Source organism: Bidens hawaiensis, unplaced genomic scaffold (assembly GCF_021521415.1).
Source record: "Bidens hawaiensis isolate Kalapana, Puna unplaced genomic scaffold, B.hawaiensis_p1.1 tig00002265_1, whole genome shotgun sequence".
Classification (NCBI taxonomy): Eukaryota; Viridiplantae; Streptophyta; class Magnoliopsida; order Asterales; family Asteraceae; genus Bidens; species Bidens hawaiensis.
Genome location: NW_027491120.1, coordinates 2,424,363 through 2,440,796, shown reverse-complemented (window position 1 = coordinate 2,440,796; position 16,434 = coordinate 2,424,363). Strand labels below are relative to the sequence as shown.

The following is a 16,434-nucleotide window of genomic DNA, read 5'->3' as shown; positions in this document are numbered from 1 at the left end:
AGATAAATCAATTATCGTGTTCATTGACGATATATTGATTTATTCTAAGAGCGAGTCGAACCATGCGAACATCTACGAGAGGTATTAGAGAAACTAAAAGAAGAGAATTGTATGCTAAGTTTTCGAAGTGCGCATTTTTCTTGCGCGAAGTGCAGTTTCTAGGTCACATAATCAATCCTGAAGGAAATACTATGGACCCAACTAAGATTGAGCTGATAATGAGTTAGAAGACTCCGCAAAACCCGACTTATATACGAAGTTTCTTAGGGTTGGCAGACTGTTATAGGAGATTCATCGAAGACTTCTCCAATATAGGCGCACCGTTGACCGGTATGACCCGAAAGTCTGTAGTATTCACTTGGAGTAAATTTCAGGAAGAAGCTTTTGAAGAATTAAAGAAAAGAATCACGCAAGCTCCAATCCTTGCTCTACCCTATGGTGATGAAGATTAGGTTGCGTGTTGATGCAACGAGGAAAAGTGATAGCTTATGCGTCTAGACAGTTGAAGGTTCATGAGAGTACCTACCCGACGCATGATTTGGAGCTAGCAGCAGTAGTGCATGCTCTTAATATTTGGAGATACTACTTATATGGTACTGGGTGTACTATCTACACAGATCACAAGAGTTTGAAGCATTTCTTTACGGAGAAAGAGCTGAATATGAGACAGAGGAGATGGTTAGAGTTGATAAAGGACTATGATTGTGATATCAAATACTACCCTGGTAAGGCTAATGTGGTTATTAATGCACTTAGCCGTAAGAATGAAGAAGTCATTGCTACAGTGAAGTCTTATAAGTTGATCATTAACTCACATCTCTTTGAAGAAATCACCAAGGTGCAGTCTGAGGTACTTGCAGATGAAGTGCTAATGAAGAAAGAGAGAATTTTCGAATAGCAAGACGAGCTAATAGATAATACTCATGGTGTGAAGACTAGGTTTGACCGTATGTGGATTCCACGCCATGGAAATCTTAGAGGTCAAATCTTAGATGAAGCTCATAAGTCGTGATATTCGATTCATCTAGGTTTGACAGAACCGAGCCCCGGTGCGGAAGCGTGTCGAACGGTGATAAACGAGCTTGGATCTGGGATCGAATCATAACATGTATTCACTCTTGAAAGATAATAATGGACGGATGTGGTGAGCTCGATTTGATTAACAATCAATAATAGGATGAACAATTCTAATCAAAAACACAAAAGATAGATGTAGTAGCATGATTTCATTAATTGAATGATTCTCATACATTCATACATACATACATACACACACACATACACACATAATCATAAAGGAAAAACCACCCGGGGAGAGCTCTTCTCTGGGGGCAAACCTCGTCAAGAAACCTCGTCAAGGTTCAATCAGATCAAGGTAAGAATGAAAGCTCTCAAGACCATCTGAAGTCGTATACTGATAAGCGGCGAAGACCAATCGAGTTTAACGTTGGTGACAATATGTTTCTCAAGATCTCGCCATAGAAAGGAATTATTCGTTTTAGGAAGAGAGGAAAATTGAGTCCAAGGTATATTAGACCAATTAAGATCATCGATCATGTGAGCAAAGTGGCGTACAAGCTGGATTTGCCTGAAGAGTTAGAAGGGATTAACTCTACATTTCATGTTTCTCACTTGAGAAAGTGCCTAACTGATGACACGTCACATGTGCCATTAGTAGGCATTGAGGTTGATGAAAATTTAAACTATATCGAACAGCCTGTAGAGATCGTTAACCACAAGGAAAAGCTGCTTCGTCATAAAATTATACCTTTGGTGAAGGTGATATGGAAACACCGTAAAGGATCATATGCCACTTGGGAAGTTGAAGAAGAGATGCGCAACTCGGGATTGTTTGAGTAATAGTTAGGTTTCGGGGACGAAACCTCTTTAAGGAAGGAAGACTTGTAGCATCGTCGTTTTCAGTTTCGATTAATAAAATAATGATATTAAATTATTAAGAGTTGGGCTTGTTTTGAGTTAAATAAATGTGGGTAATGGACTTGGAATAATAAGGAAGTAAGATAGACCATGGGCTTAAGCACATGACCCATAATATATAAACCATAATTATCCATTAATCCATTCATTTCCACCCATTCCATACACCATCCAAAACATACACTTAAGCTCTCTCTCTCTCTTTCTCTCTTCTCTAGTCGAAACCAAGAAGAAGAACCGATCCCGACCCGAGTTAATGATAGTATGATCTTATATGGATCCATACCTGCTAGATCTAGTCGCGAAACGATTAACGGACACCCTCAACCATTAAAGTCACGAGGTCCGGATGGAATCGGGTATAAACCAATGGAAAGACGAGCTTAAGGGTCACCCTAGCTCGGATCCAGATCAAACGGGACGAAAAAGGTGAAGAAAGGTGGAAAAACAAGTGAGATCTCGTTTTTCCAGTGAGATCCCGGTTTTCTAGTGATGGTGGCGCCCGAAAGGGGGCGCCGGCGATAGGGGAAATTTTAGGGAATGTCATAGAATGTTTTGACATTCTCAGACCTAACCCTACGCGCTTGTAACGAATGAGCTACGCCCATTCGTTAAGGAAGAAAATGAACGAACTACATTCGTAAAGACATTCGCAATGCCATTCCTTACGGAGAACTAACGAATGAACCCACATTCGTTGGAAGGTCCATTTGTTAGCCAGATCAAACGAAGTCCATTCGCTATGAAATTTCATTTGTTATAAATGTCCATTCGTTAAGAAGTAATGAATGAGTCCATTCGTATGAAAGAACACTCTCGTTAAGAAGCAACGAATGAGCCCCTTTCGTTAAGGAACTGGATATCGAATGAAGTTTGAACAAATGACAGAAATGTCCCTGGACTTAGAATAATATGGTTTAATTACATAGGAGCCCTTGAACTTTATTGATTAATGAAAGATACCTTAAAAGGATCAATGAATAATGAAAGAGTTAGCTAATGATATTTAAGATTTCTAATGAAATTTGTGTTAAGCTAGGGGCTCTGCCCCTTGGACCCCTCTAGGGGGTGTTGCCCCTAGAACCTAGCTGCCAGGGGCGCTGCCCCCTAACCCCCATTTGTTGAGGGTTATTTTTAACTAGAAATACGATATGGGAAGTGATTGTTAACTGATACATGTAATTGTTATATAGTTAGCCGTTCCCAGTTAAAGAAAAAAGTTACCATGAAATCTGAGAGGAACCGAGTTAAGGAGAGTTTCTAGCTCGACTTCCTTGTTATGTTTTCGGGGCTGTGTGCATACTTAATGTGATTAGTTAATACACTTATCCTGAGTGGTAAGTGTATGCAAGGATGATATATGTGATACATATTATAATGTGAATATGAATGAAAGCTTGTCGATACGTGAGCAATCTTCGGATATTGCACGTATCCCCAAGGGTGGTAAGTTTTAGAATATGTAATTGTGTATGAATGAATGATAAATCAGGGTATGTATGAAATTGTATGAATGTTAGTATGAAAGTATGGTAAAGTGAAGTTAGGGAACAGACCCTAATAATATTTGCAAATGCAGGGAACATACCCTAATAATATCTGCGAATGTAGGGAACAAACCCTAACAATATCTGCGAATGAAGGGAACAACCCTAATAATATTTGTGAATGTAGGGAACAGACCCTAATAAAATTTGTGAATGTAGGGAACATACCCTAATAATATATGTGAAGGCTATAGGACGAAATGTATGTATATATGTATGTATGAAAGAAAGAATGAAAGTATAAAAGTACGAAGAAAGGTAAAAAGCTAAGTATGTTATATGTATCTTCGGATGCGTATATAGGTAAGTATATGGATGTATTATATGTTACATGTATTAACTAGAACTCACTCAGTGTAGCTAACTTTTAGTATGCATGCTGGTAAATTGACTGAGACAGCTGGCTGAGGGGGACACATGGCAGGATATGAAGAGGCTGGCATCTGAATATTTGTCATGATGTTTGGATACTATGTTTTATGTTATGTTTTAAAATACAAGTTATGAATGTTTGTAATGAATGGTTGACCTTCATTATTATTTCGCGATAGTTTAATTCACTCTGATACTTAGAACTGTGTTTATGAGTAAATCCAACGCCAAGGTGGGGCACCGGGATCGAGGCTTTACACTTTTGGTGCATTAATTGCTTTCACATTTGAAATCAAAGCATTAGAAGTTGGTTTTGAAAATCAGTAATTCCACTAGTTAGAATGGAATATGCCAGATATTGAACATTAAATGGCAATTCATACACTAAAGTAGGGTTTGAAAAAGGAACGTCATAGGAGAGTGAAATAAGTTTTTGTAAAGGATAGCATGTTGGGTAGAACCTGTAACAATTCGAGTTTTCTCGTTTATTATTTTGTAACTGTTACTCGACCCGTTTCTATGTTCGGGTAATCTTATCAATAATATATCGCATCTATCGGGTTATTATTATTTTATTATTATTTGATTATTATATTTGTTTACTATTCAAAAATAACTCTCAAATATATACCATTTATACCCTCATCACTACTTTAACCTTGTTATGAATCCACCTCAATAGTTGAAGGACTAATTTGAAAAATCTGCTAAATTATAATATTATAACTCATTAACATGTTTACCCAAACCCGTATACCCGTATCCAGTTCACAATCCGCAATCCGTTTTTTTTCTTGGACCTTAATCTTCGTTTCTTACATGGAATTATATCGTGCATAATATTTCTCATGCCTAATCGACCTCACTGACGCTTGTAGTTAGGAAACAATGATCGTTTTTTCCTAATTGATATTATATAACTTATCATCGATCTTAACTCTATTAAATTGGTCAGCACAATCATGCATTCATCTCTGACAAATCCCGTATCGTTAATTATCGTATCATCGCTTACTCGTGTCTGTTCTAGATCTCGTTCTTGACGGCTTTATTTTGATCTGTTTAAGCATCAATTCAACATATTTAAAGGTAATTGATTATATTAAACATTTCGTCTAACTGTCTGAATTATTAACCCCAAGGTTAATCGGCCAAACAATTAATGTTTTTGCCGAATGATCTTGCTAGAGTTCATATTATAAACTGGGTGCGGGTATGTCTACTTTTGAATTATCAATTTCCTGATATAAACAACTAATACCCTAGCCCAGATGACTAGGGTGTGTGTGTTCACGTCTGGACGAGCTAGGGGCGCGGGTTCGAGCCTCCTCTAGCCCGTTTTTGGGTTTATTTTTGGAAATCAAGGTTTATTATTATAATCATTTAGTTAATATTTAATCAAAAACCGACATGTTAACTAGTCGTTTTTCTGAACCTTTGTTAAAACCCTATGTGTATGTATATATTTACACACAAATATATATATATATATATATATATATATATATATATATATATATAAATATATATATATGGATGGTTTATCCTAAAAAAAGAGTGTCCAAAAAGTGTAGGAAGAAATCTGGATGGTCGGATCTTGTTAATCAATGGTTAAGATGGAAAGGTGGGACAACTGGAGGAGTGTTTTATTTTAAAGGCTTAGAATGGAGTGTTAAAGGGTGTTTTCGTAATAGTAGTTATGAAAACATGGAAGATGTCAACTAAGTATCTTTGGAAACTCCTAAGTTTATGTAATCATCTCTCTTTACTCCAATTATGTTTAAGACTTTCTCATCTATTAAACCGTAATACACTATATTCAAATTAGTTTAGCCAATTTCGTTTAAAACACATGAACATAACACACTGCATTCAACATATAAACATATAAAACACACTATTGTAACCGTAATGAAGCTGATGTTGTAATACACACAATTGTATCCAAATAATAAAACACACAACTATAACAATAATGAAGTTGGTGTGTTTCTGTATCACACAACCTTTTGCTGGCATTTTTTATTGTTGGGGTAAACACACTGTCCACCATCCTCCGTCAACACACAAAACCCTAGAAATTGAGGATTCTTCAATTGAAGCCAAATTAATAATAGTAACACTAAAACACGCCTTGATTCTTCATAACGCATTACTCGGCGACTACTTTTCCATTCTTTCCGACTATAAAATCCAACAAAATAGAGTTACAGAAATACACCGGATTATTGACAGGAATAACACTCCAACGACACCAAATGTCGTGCTTCCCCAACTCAATTTAAAAGGGACGCCGCCAGCTGGCAGGTCAGTCCGCCGTAGGGGTTGCCAATCAGAAATCGTTGCTTCTGCCCTTGGATCCATCATCGTCATTGCTTCCAACCTTCGAACCTCCCACGTCTTGGTTGGTAATCAGACCGATTGAGTATTATTACAGCGTGGTGGTAGGTTATCGACGAAGGAAAGGTGGTTATCAGAGACTGATTGATTTATTCATATCTTGGTTGGTAATCTGGATTTATTTAGAATTATGGTGAAACGTAATATTGATATACAGAGAAAGAGAGAGAAAGAGAGAAAGATTAAAAATAATTATAATAACTCCTAAATTAATTCCAAAAATAATAAAATACACGTGGACCATCCTACCCTTCTTTGATCTATTCCATCCAATGGTCTATATCACTTCATACACTTTTTAGGAAAAAAAACACTTCTTATTATAACATTGCTATATATATGATCAGGATCATGAGAGAACTTTTTTGTAATTGAGAACTATGAGAACCATTTTCGACCACATAAAACCCAAAAATAAAAAAAAAAATCATAAAATAAAAAAAACTAAAAAATCAAAAAACTGAAAAAACTAAAAAAACCAAAATTCTTATTTTATCATCCCAGTTTCTTAAAAAAACTCGGTTTAGCTAAATTATATGCACATATGTATAATATATACACATGTGTATAATTTAAGATAAATGATACTATAAATATGTGTATATTACATAACTAAAGATTATATAAAATTATACATATGTGTGTAATACGACGTTTTTTTACTTCTTTTTATTTTTTTTAATGAAACCAGAATGAAATATAAGAATTTTGGTTTCTTTTACTTTTTTAAAATTTTTATTAATTTTTTTTATGATTTTTTTATATATTTTTTTCTAAGGTGTTTTTAGTGGTCCAAAATGGTTCTTAAAGTTCTCAATTTGCAAAGGGTTCTCTTAAGATCCTTACCCTATATATATATATATAAGTATATATAATAAGTATTAAAATTTGTTAAAGGTTTTAGTAATAAAAGTTTAAATATGGTTTTTAAATTTAAGTACATAATTAAATTATATCTTATTATTTTACATATTAAAATAATTATTGGACAAATATTTATATCTTAATTATTATAACTTTAATTAAAACGAATACTTATAAGTAAAAGGATTTATTTTGTTATAGTTATATATTATTACTAACAAAATTTTAATAAACTTTAAATAAATTATTTTAAATCTCAAATACCTGTTCATATCTCAAATTCCTTATTAATCCATTCATTAATCCGTAGAGTTTTCCGCCATTATTATTACATAGGATTTTCCATTGATTTTTCTCGGCGAGCATGACGTTTATTTTATTACCGTTCTTATCGCTTTCATTCCCCTCGCTTATTTGATTAGGTGAGTAATCGCTCCCCTATTTTTACCAATTTTGAATGTTTTGGGCACATATGTGTACCTTTTATTGTTTACATATTATTAGTATTCCCATTAGCAAATGTTAACCTTGTGTGCTATCAATTAATTGCCTAAATTGCTAAATGTTTACTTGTTTTATTTGAACGCATTCGGAGAGGTCAATCATATTCACATATCAGTATGATCATCCGACCTTCGTAGTAGCCAAAACCCACTTCGCAAGGCGATGGTTTTACCGACAGCCATTAATTGCTCATTGGTGTGATTGTATATCTCATAAGGACAGTCTGTTCATTTTTTGTTGTATTATATTATATTTAACTGACTGGTGTTTTACTCACGCAACCTAGTGTTGACAGATCCAATCTTTATTTTATACGCCTATGCAGGTTTTAGATTGAACTGATTGCAAGATTTGTGGATATTTAATGATGCTTTTAGTTAGAAAGACTTTATCAAGACATAAATTGATCAAGGCTTGAATTTGAATATAATTGTTTTTGCTTTAATGATTTGTACTTTGTTATCTGAAATTGTTTGGATTTATTTGAATATTTAATTTATACTAATAGATATTGTCATTTTCAAATATTAAATGATAGTACCTTGAGAGTTGCGAACAATCAGTTCGTGCCCCGGTTTTGTCGCATTGAATTACCACCCGAATTGCAGTAATTTTTCAAGAAACCTTGCAAACGTAGGAAGATACAAGCCAAATAATCTCAAATGAAAGTTTTATCTCCTCCTTTTCTTAACAAATTCGGCAAGGTCTTAAATAATCTCCAAAGTTCACAAACAAACTCATCCTTAAATTACTCGAGATCTCCCCCTCGGCCAGTCGAAACGCGTAAACAGTCAGCCAGAAAATATATTACCAAAATTTGAGAGAAGAGTACCCAATACAATAGGAACATCCCAGAAAATTTTCGATTAAGAAAATTTTTCCCGATTTTCCCACAAAAAATTCACCGAAAATTTTCGAAAAATAAATATTATCGCCAAATTTTTCATGAACGAAGTCTCACTCATGAGGAAAAAATTCGCTCAAGAAAATTTTTTCACAATTTTTTTAACGAATCGCCTCCCCGTTCGTTATAATTTAACAACTCCAATTCGTTAACTTGTCATCTCCATTCGTTAACTTAGTTCGTCATCTCCATTAGTTAGATACTTAACGAATTACCTTAATTCGTTATCATTACCTTAACGAATTACCTTCACGAGTTATCTTAACGAATTACCTTAATTCGTTATAATTACCTTAACGAATTAACTTAACGAAGTACCTTAATTCGTTATCCTCTTAACTTCACGAATTAATTTAATTCGTTGCTTTTAACGTAACGAATCACCATAACGAATTACCTTAATTCGTTAAAATTTTCATAACGAATTGCTACAGTAGATTCGTTAAACTTCCTTAACGAATTAGCTACAGTAGCATAACGAATTAGGTTGTTGGATCTGAACTGCTCGCCGGAAAAACGATTTTCGCCGGAAAAATCAGTTACTTGGCCGGAAAAACTTAGATCTAGCCGGAATCTACTTTTTTCAAGCTTCATCCATGGTAGATTCATCATAAACACATAATTAACCATGAAAATCTACCCGAACACTCAGATTTTCACTCTAAACACGAATCTATCATCCAATTAACTTAACGATTACTTATTCATCACCAAATAAATAAACCCATAACATGCTCTTCAATGATGAAATCTTCAATTCACCATAATTAACCACCAAAATCCAGAGAAACATGCGGATTTCAATTATAAACACAAATCCACCATCCAATAAACTGAATCAAAAGTTAACATGCTCTTCCATGGTGAATTATTCAATACACCATAACTTAACACCAAATTACACAGGAAGCTACATCTTCCAACAATAAACACGAATTCACCCTCAAATCCACCAATAACACACTAATTTACTCCAGATATGACCAAAATTCGATGAACACGAAGAACATGAAAAACTCAGATTAATACCTTAATCGATGCAACTTGTTAGCACCCGTCACGGATCAAGCAGCGTCGATACATCGATTATACATGAGATCTAAACGTTAAATTATTACTTTGTTGATGGATAAGGATAAATATATAATGGAGGATCAATACATAATAACTTATGGATCTCACTTATTCTATGTGTGTGATCTACTTACAAATGAGCATGGATTAGCCTATTTATAGGCCATATGCTCTAGTTCGTTAATTTAAGTCTAATTCGTTATATCTTCATAACGAATTAGACACCATTCGTTATGCTTCCATAACGAATGGTTAATAACTTAACGAACTAGTCCTCATTCGTTATGTTTCCAAAACGAATGGGCTTATACCTTAACGAACTAGTCTAGCCTATAACGAAAGGGCCTCATTCGCTATACAATCCATAGTGAATGGGCCATGTTAGAATAAATATACATTAAATACACAGACTAGACGGCCTATAATTTATTTGATCGCTACGGACAACAAAATTGTGCACTAACAAGTTCGTTCCCCGGCATTTACACTTAGGATAGGGTGTGCCTGATTGGTATTAGAGTCTATGGATTAAGATAGGTCGCTAGTGGTGCCTTAGCAACATGCTTAAAAGCCCCATGCTTGCTTACATGTTTGCTTTATGTGTTCTACTTAATTGTTTACTGCTTTCCAAGTTAATTTACTTTTGCTAATTATTTTATTATCATGCACACACATGTTATACCCCAACCTAAGGCGGAAATGTTGGGGCGTGAGCTGATTGCTCACAGCTCTAAAGGTACTATCATGCAATAATAAAGGTGACAATATCTATTAAATTTAATTAAATATTCAAATAATCAAATACAAAATACAACTCATTAAACAAACAATAAATACAAATTTAAATCTTAATTTTATCTCTTCTAATGTAATTCTTTACTAAATCTTCACCAAGTCTTGCAACTAGTTCAAACAATGACCTGCATATGCTTATAAAATAGAATGGTTTGTCAACAACACATGTTGAGTGAGTAAATCACCAGTTTAAGACACTACAATAATAATGTACAATATATAAAGAAAAATGTAAAATGTTCCTGTGAGATAAACAATTTAACCAAATGAGCAAGTAAATATGTTGACGATAATCTTGATGCCAGATGAATTGATGGCTAACACGGCGGGCGTATGATCATACTAGTATGAGAATATGTTGGACCTCTCCGAAACTTATTCAAGTAAATCATAAGAGAATATAAAACGTTAGGCATAAACTGATATACACACAAGGATTAAACGGTTGCAGTTTTGAATACTAGATAATAGATAAATACTGTAAAAACGCATATGTCCCCAAAAGGATTTAAAATAAGTAAAAATGGGAGTGATTACTCACCTTAGCAATTAAGAAAAGCATGAAAGAATACGACAAGAAGCGATAAATCACGTTCTTTGGAAAATACCAACGAGAAATCCTAAGTAACAATAATTGCGGAAATAAATATGGATTAAATAATGAACTTAGAACTAGATGGAGATTTGTGAATTGATGATCGAGTGTTCTTGCGAAAGCTAATATTACATAGCATTATTATAAATTTTATTATTTGGGTTATTACTTATAGTATATATTTAATTAAATAAACTTATATTTATAAAATACTTAATTAAATAACTATTTATAATTTTCAATTGATTATAAAAGAGATTTGTTTTAAGTAATTATTTTAAACCAAAATACCTTTAATGTATTTATATATATTTTCAGGATTAATAAAGATTTTCTTTTAAATTAAAGAGTGTAACTAATAATTAATAGGTAATAAAGAATTTAAATAAATCAAAATATTCTATAAATTACTTGACTTATATTATATTTTATTATATTAATAAACGAGTTAAAATTATATATCTTTAATTTGAATCTTATTAAAAAATTTATTATAAACCTTTAACTACTTTAAATAACTAATATATAAACACACACACACATATATATATACTATATTAAAATAGATATAGGAAGGATAGAATGGTCATTTGACCAAAAACTCTTAAAATTAAGAGTTTACTACTCTTTATGCATAAGATACAACCCATCAAAGCATACAAACTTCAATATATAAACTGAGCGGGACTTGAATGAACCATAAAGGAATTCAGATGTGATTCAAAATTCAAAATACCAAAATGAGTAGATTCATGTTTATTGCTCTCTCTCCTTCTACCCAACCCTAATAATCGCATCTCTCTCATCAAACTACTGCAGCCACCACAGCACCCTGTCCACGTTCTCACCAAACCCTAATTAGGCGGGTGGCAGTTCAGGTGGTATTGACTGTAGTAGTGGCTATAGATGTTTATCTGCAACGGATTTGTTGAACAGAGGCAGCAGAGGTGGTGCAAGGTAACACATCGAAAGTTACAAGTCAATTTTCCGGTAACATCTAAGTTTTCCGGCTAATTCTCCGGGAAGGTAGTCTTCCTATTCTGAACCTTTTTTCATTTTTGGCGTTTGGCTTATTTGTTCGTTTATGTAATTACTTGTTAATGTTTCTTGATTAGTTCATGGTTGTCTTGCTATTTTACCTGCTTTCGGTTAATTTTCTTCGTTTGTAGGTTGGGTTACTTGTTTATGAAATTTGGCCTCCTAATAATTCGAAGTTATTTCCTTGAAGAGGTGTGTAGTTCTGCCTACGGTTTCTAAAGGTAAACATTTCGTTAATTTTACCTTGGACTTGTTTCTCCTGTGGTTTAGTTTTCAGAACTGTCCTTAAAAGTGTAAATAACTCATTACATTAGAAACTGATTTTTTATATTTCATAATAATAATCTAATAACAAATTTTTAGGTACAAGTAGGTGATTCTCCTGTTTATAAGACTTACGGAAAGCATGGGAAGGGCAGTTTTGTGCAGGTTGTAAATCCCCGATATCGGTGCCTCACATTGGACGTTGGATTTACTCATAAACACAGTTCTAAATATCAGAGTTAATTAAAACATTCGCGGAATATAAAAACTTAATAAAACATTTCATAACAAACCATAACTTGTCTTAAAACAACAACTCGTCTTTCAGAATAAACAAAACATTAAACCTAAATGTCTTGAGTCTTCCGATGCCAGCCTCTTATTCGATTCCACGTGTTCCCCTCAAACGAGCTGCCTCATTCTACTCACCTGCGTGCATACTAAAAGTCAGCTATGCTGAGTGAGTTCTAGTTAATCACATAACGTACAATACATTCATAACTTCATATTTTCGTTCATAATATACTTACTTACCTTCGTACTTTCTTTCTTTCATATACTTACCATACGTTTTAAAGAGCATTACGCCCTATAACCTTCGCATATATTTGTAGGGTATGTAACCCTTTAACCTTCGCATATATTATTAGGGTATGCAACCCTTGAACCTTCGCATATATTATTAGGGTATGCAACCCTTTATTCTTCGCATATATTATTAGGGTATGCAACCCTTTATCCTTCGCATATATTATTAGGGTATGCAACCGTTTATCCTTCGCATATATTATTAGGGTATGCAACCCTCTATCCTTACCTTACATTTCATTATCATATCCATACATTTAATACCATGCACAACATAATCGTACATACTCCCTTATTCACATACACATATCATACATACTACACTATACTTTCCTTAACAATACATGCAATACCCGAAGGTCATTCACGTACTATCAAGCATACATACATAACTATCAAGACATACACTTACCATTTAAGGTAAGTGTCTTACATTCACATCGAGTATGCACACAGCCCCGATAACATAACAAGGAAATGGGGCTAGAAACTCACCTGAATGTGATTACGTTCACCGTTTATAGTTATTCCTTTCTTGAGCTGTGCACGACTAACTGTATAACAATTACACGTATCAATTAACTATTACTACTCGTATCATATTTCTATCTTTATATATCCCACAACTAACGGGGTCCGGGGGCAGCGCCCCTGGCAGCGAGGTTCTATGGGCGGCAGCCCCTAGCAGGGTCCAAGGGGCAGAACCCCTGGCTGGGGTCGAGCTGCCTTAACACATTTTCCATTAGAATTTTAAATTATTTTCTAATTCTCTAACTCAATCTCTATAACGAATTAAGCCTAATTCGTTAGCCAATTCGTTATCTTTTGTGATTTGATTCGTTAACTGATTTGTTATCTTAACATAGCGAATGGTGAGTAACGAACTACTGATTCGTTATCCTATCTTAGTCTGGTTCGTCATCTGGTTCGTTACCTCAGCGTAACGAATTGGACAAGTAACGAATCCCTTGATTCGTTGTCTTAACATAACGAAATGGATGAGTAACGAATCACTTGATTTGTTGTCTTAATCCTTCTATCATAACGAACTAGAATCTGTTCTTATCCAGACTTTGACTAAGGGGTTAAAGTCAAAATTACCAAGAACAATGACAATCAACATATATCAAATTTCTAATTAAATCCTCATATCGCGATGAATCGACGTGAATCTGGTATCATCGAGCTCGTAAAACCAGCGCCAACAAACCCCAACTATCAAAACATCTGAATATTGTGTTTCTAATGGTGAGATTGGGGTACATAGGTTCGGCTCATTTTAACAATCAATTAACCCATCAAATATCAACCAATTTCAAGTGAGGTTTGTTGCATTAGGTTCGTTTTTATCATTTAAACATAGATCTAAGATCCCCAGATGTAAATCGGACCTAAACGAATAGGTGCTTGATTTAAACGTACCTTAAACAAGTCGGTTTACGAACACAAGCTGGTCTTGAGGTAAGTTTTGGCTCATCTAACACTATCAAGCTCGGGTTCTCAACTTCGGATCTTGACTCGGGATTTAGGATAATGTGTGTGTTTTTTATGGTGTAGGCAATGGTGTAGAGATGGATAAAATGGAAAGGATTAGGGTTTAAGGGTACTTATACTCCCTTAAGCCCATGGACCTAAGGCCCATTCCATCTTTTATTCTATCTTTTTAAGGTCCAAGCCCAAACGTGCACAGTTTATTATCTAAACCGATAAACGACACAATATAAAATAAACGAAATTTATTTTATTTTTATAACCAAAAGTAGGATGTTACACAGGTTATAGGAGGGTCAGTGGTGAAACCAAACGTACCAGTCCTGGTGCAGTTGAGGTATGCTAAAACAATAATAATAGTTGCATGTTCGTATGATCAAAAGTCTGATGCTTTTTGAGATTTTGTTTTTGTAGGTAGCATTAAAGTTTGACCATCAAATAGTAAGGGTTATGTCTATGGTCCTCCATACGAGTAAAGTTCGTTTAAGTTATGATATTATGATCTAATTTTTTGTACAAAAGCTTCTTAAATGGATGCTACGAGATTTCGGGAGATTACTACAAGAGACATGAAGGTGATTTTTACATTATGGTGAGTAATAACTTTTGAATTTGATATTATGAACATTCTTTTTGTTTCATACTTTCATTGACAATAAATCTGCTGAACTTTAAATGTGGCAGCTGGTTTAATATACGACCGAAGCGAGACTGAAAATGAAAAAAACTGAAAAAAAAACTTAAAAAACCTTAAACGAAACAAAAAATCTAAACCTAACCGAAGCCGAATTCATAAAACGAATAAACTGAAACCGACCTAGAATGAAACTAAAAGATTGAAACCGGAACTGAAACAAAAACCGAAACAAAAATTCTGAATCCAAAAACCAAATAATTGAAATGAATCCCAAAAACAAAAAACTGAAACAAAGGCAAAAACTGAAAATATCAAACCGAAAACAAAAAAAAAATCAGAAATCAAAAAGTGAAAAAACTTTAACAGAAGCAAAACAAAAAACAGAAACTGAACTGAAAGTCAGAAACAAACCTAAACCCGAAATCGATCGAGAAGCTAAAAGGCCCTATGGGCCAGGTAACCCACTTTTATTGTTTTAGGCTTCCATATTTTAAACGCACGTGGATACACATGTGCACATGTATTTGATTGGTTTATTTGCGTATGCAGTGAAGGAGATTCTGAAATTATGTTGTGCTGAAACGTTGACAATGGTATGAAAACTTTCTAGCTTCGATTTTGTAATTAGATTTATATACTTTATTGAAGTTTCAGATAAAAAGGGTAAAATGGTCATTATTAATTTGTTTTACAATTTTTGAGTAAGCCCGAAAAGCATTTTTGGGTGATTTTGAATTTTCAAATGTGTTGAATTAGTCAAACGGGCTGAAAATATCCAAACGTATGTTTTTATTGCTTATGACCTTCTGAATCGTCTTGTTTAGATGATTAAGATAAGGGTTGTAAAGGAACTGAACGAGGCATGTTCATGTTCATTCGTTTAACTTTGCCCGACAAATGATAGAACAAGAACATGCAAACAAATAATGTTTTCTTGTTCGTGTTCTTTTCTTAATGGTATTAATGAACAACGAACGTAAACGAGTGAACTAAACTGACCGTAGACGAACATAATTGAAAATTTATTTACGAGTAGACTAAGTTGTAGTGGGCCCAACAATTTTAAATGAAAATATTAACAAACTTAAACTAACGAACAGAAATAAACGGACATAAACGAGTTTAAACAAACGAACCTACAGACATATATATATATATATATATACACATACGTACCTACACACATACATATGCACCTACACAACGCACCTACACATAAGAAAGAGAGTGAAATTAGGGATTAATAGAGTTACACCTTCACTTCTCGCTGTAAAAAAACTTTTGAAATGATCTAATACCTATATATATATATATATATATATATATATATATATATATATATATATATATATATATATATATTCATGTCACGAATCCGATCAATGGCACGACAAAACCGACTCTGAATTTTTAAGCAGCTTTT

General features: G+C 33.8%; 1 long non-coding RNA gene across 1 annotated transcript; it reads left to right on the top strand.

Moving 5' to 3' along the window:
• Positions 1–12,261: 12,261 nt before the first annotated feature.
• Positions 12,262–15,399, top strand: LOC143613339 (uncharacterized). The gene is made up of 3 exons (XR_013150101.1): positions 12,262–12,460; positions 14,659–14,711; positions 14,789–15,399. It is a non-coding gene; the product is annotated as an uncharacterized LOC143613339 (long non-coding RNA).
• The last annotated feature ends 1,035 nt before the right edge of the window (positions 15,400–16,434 follow it).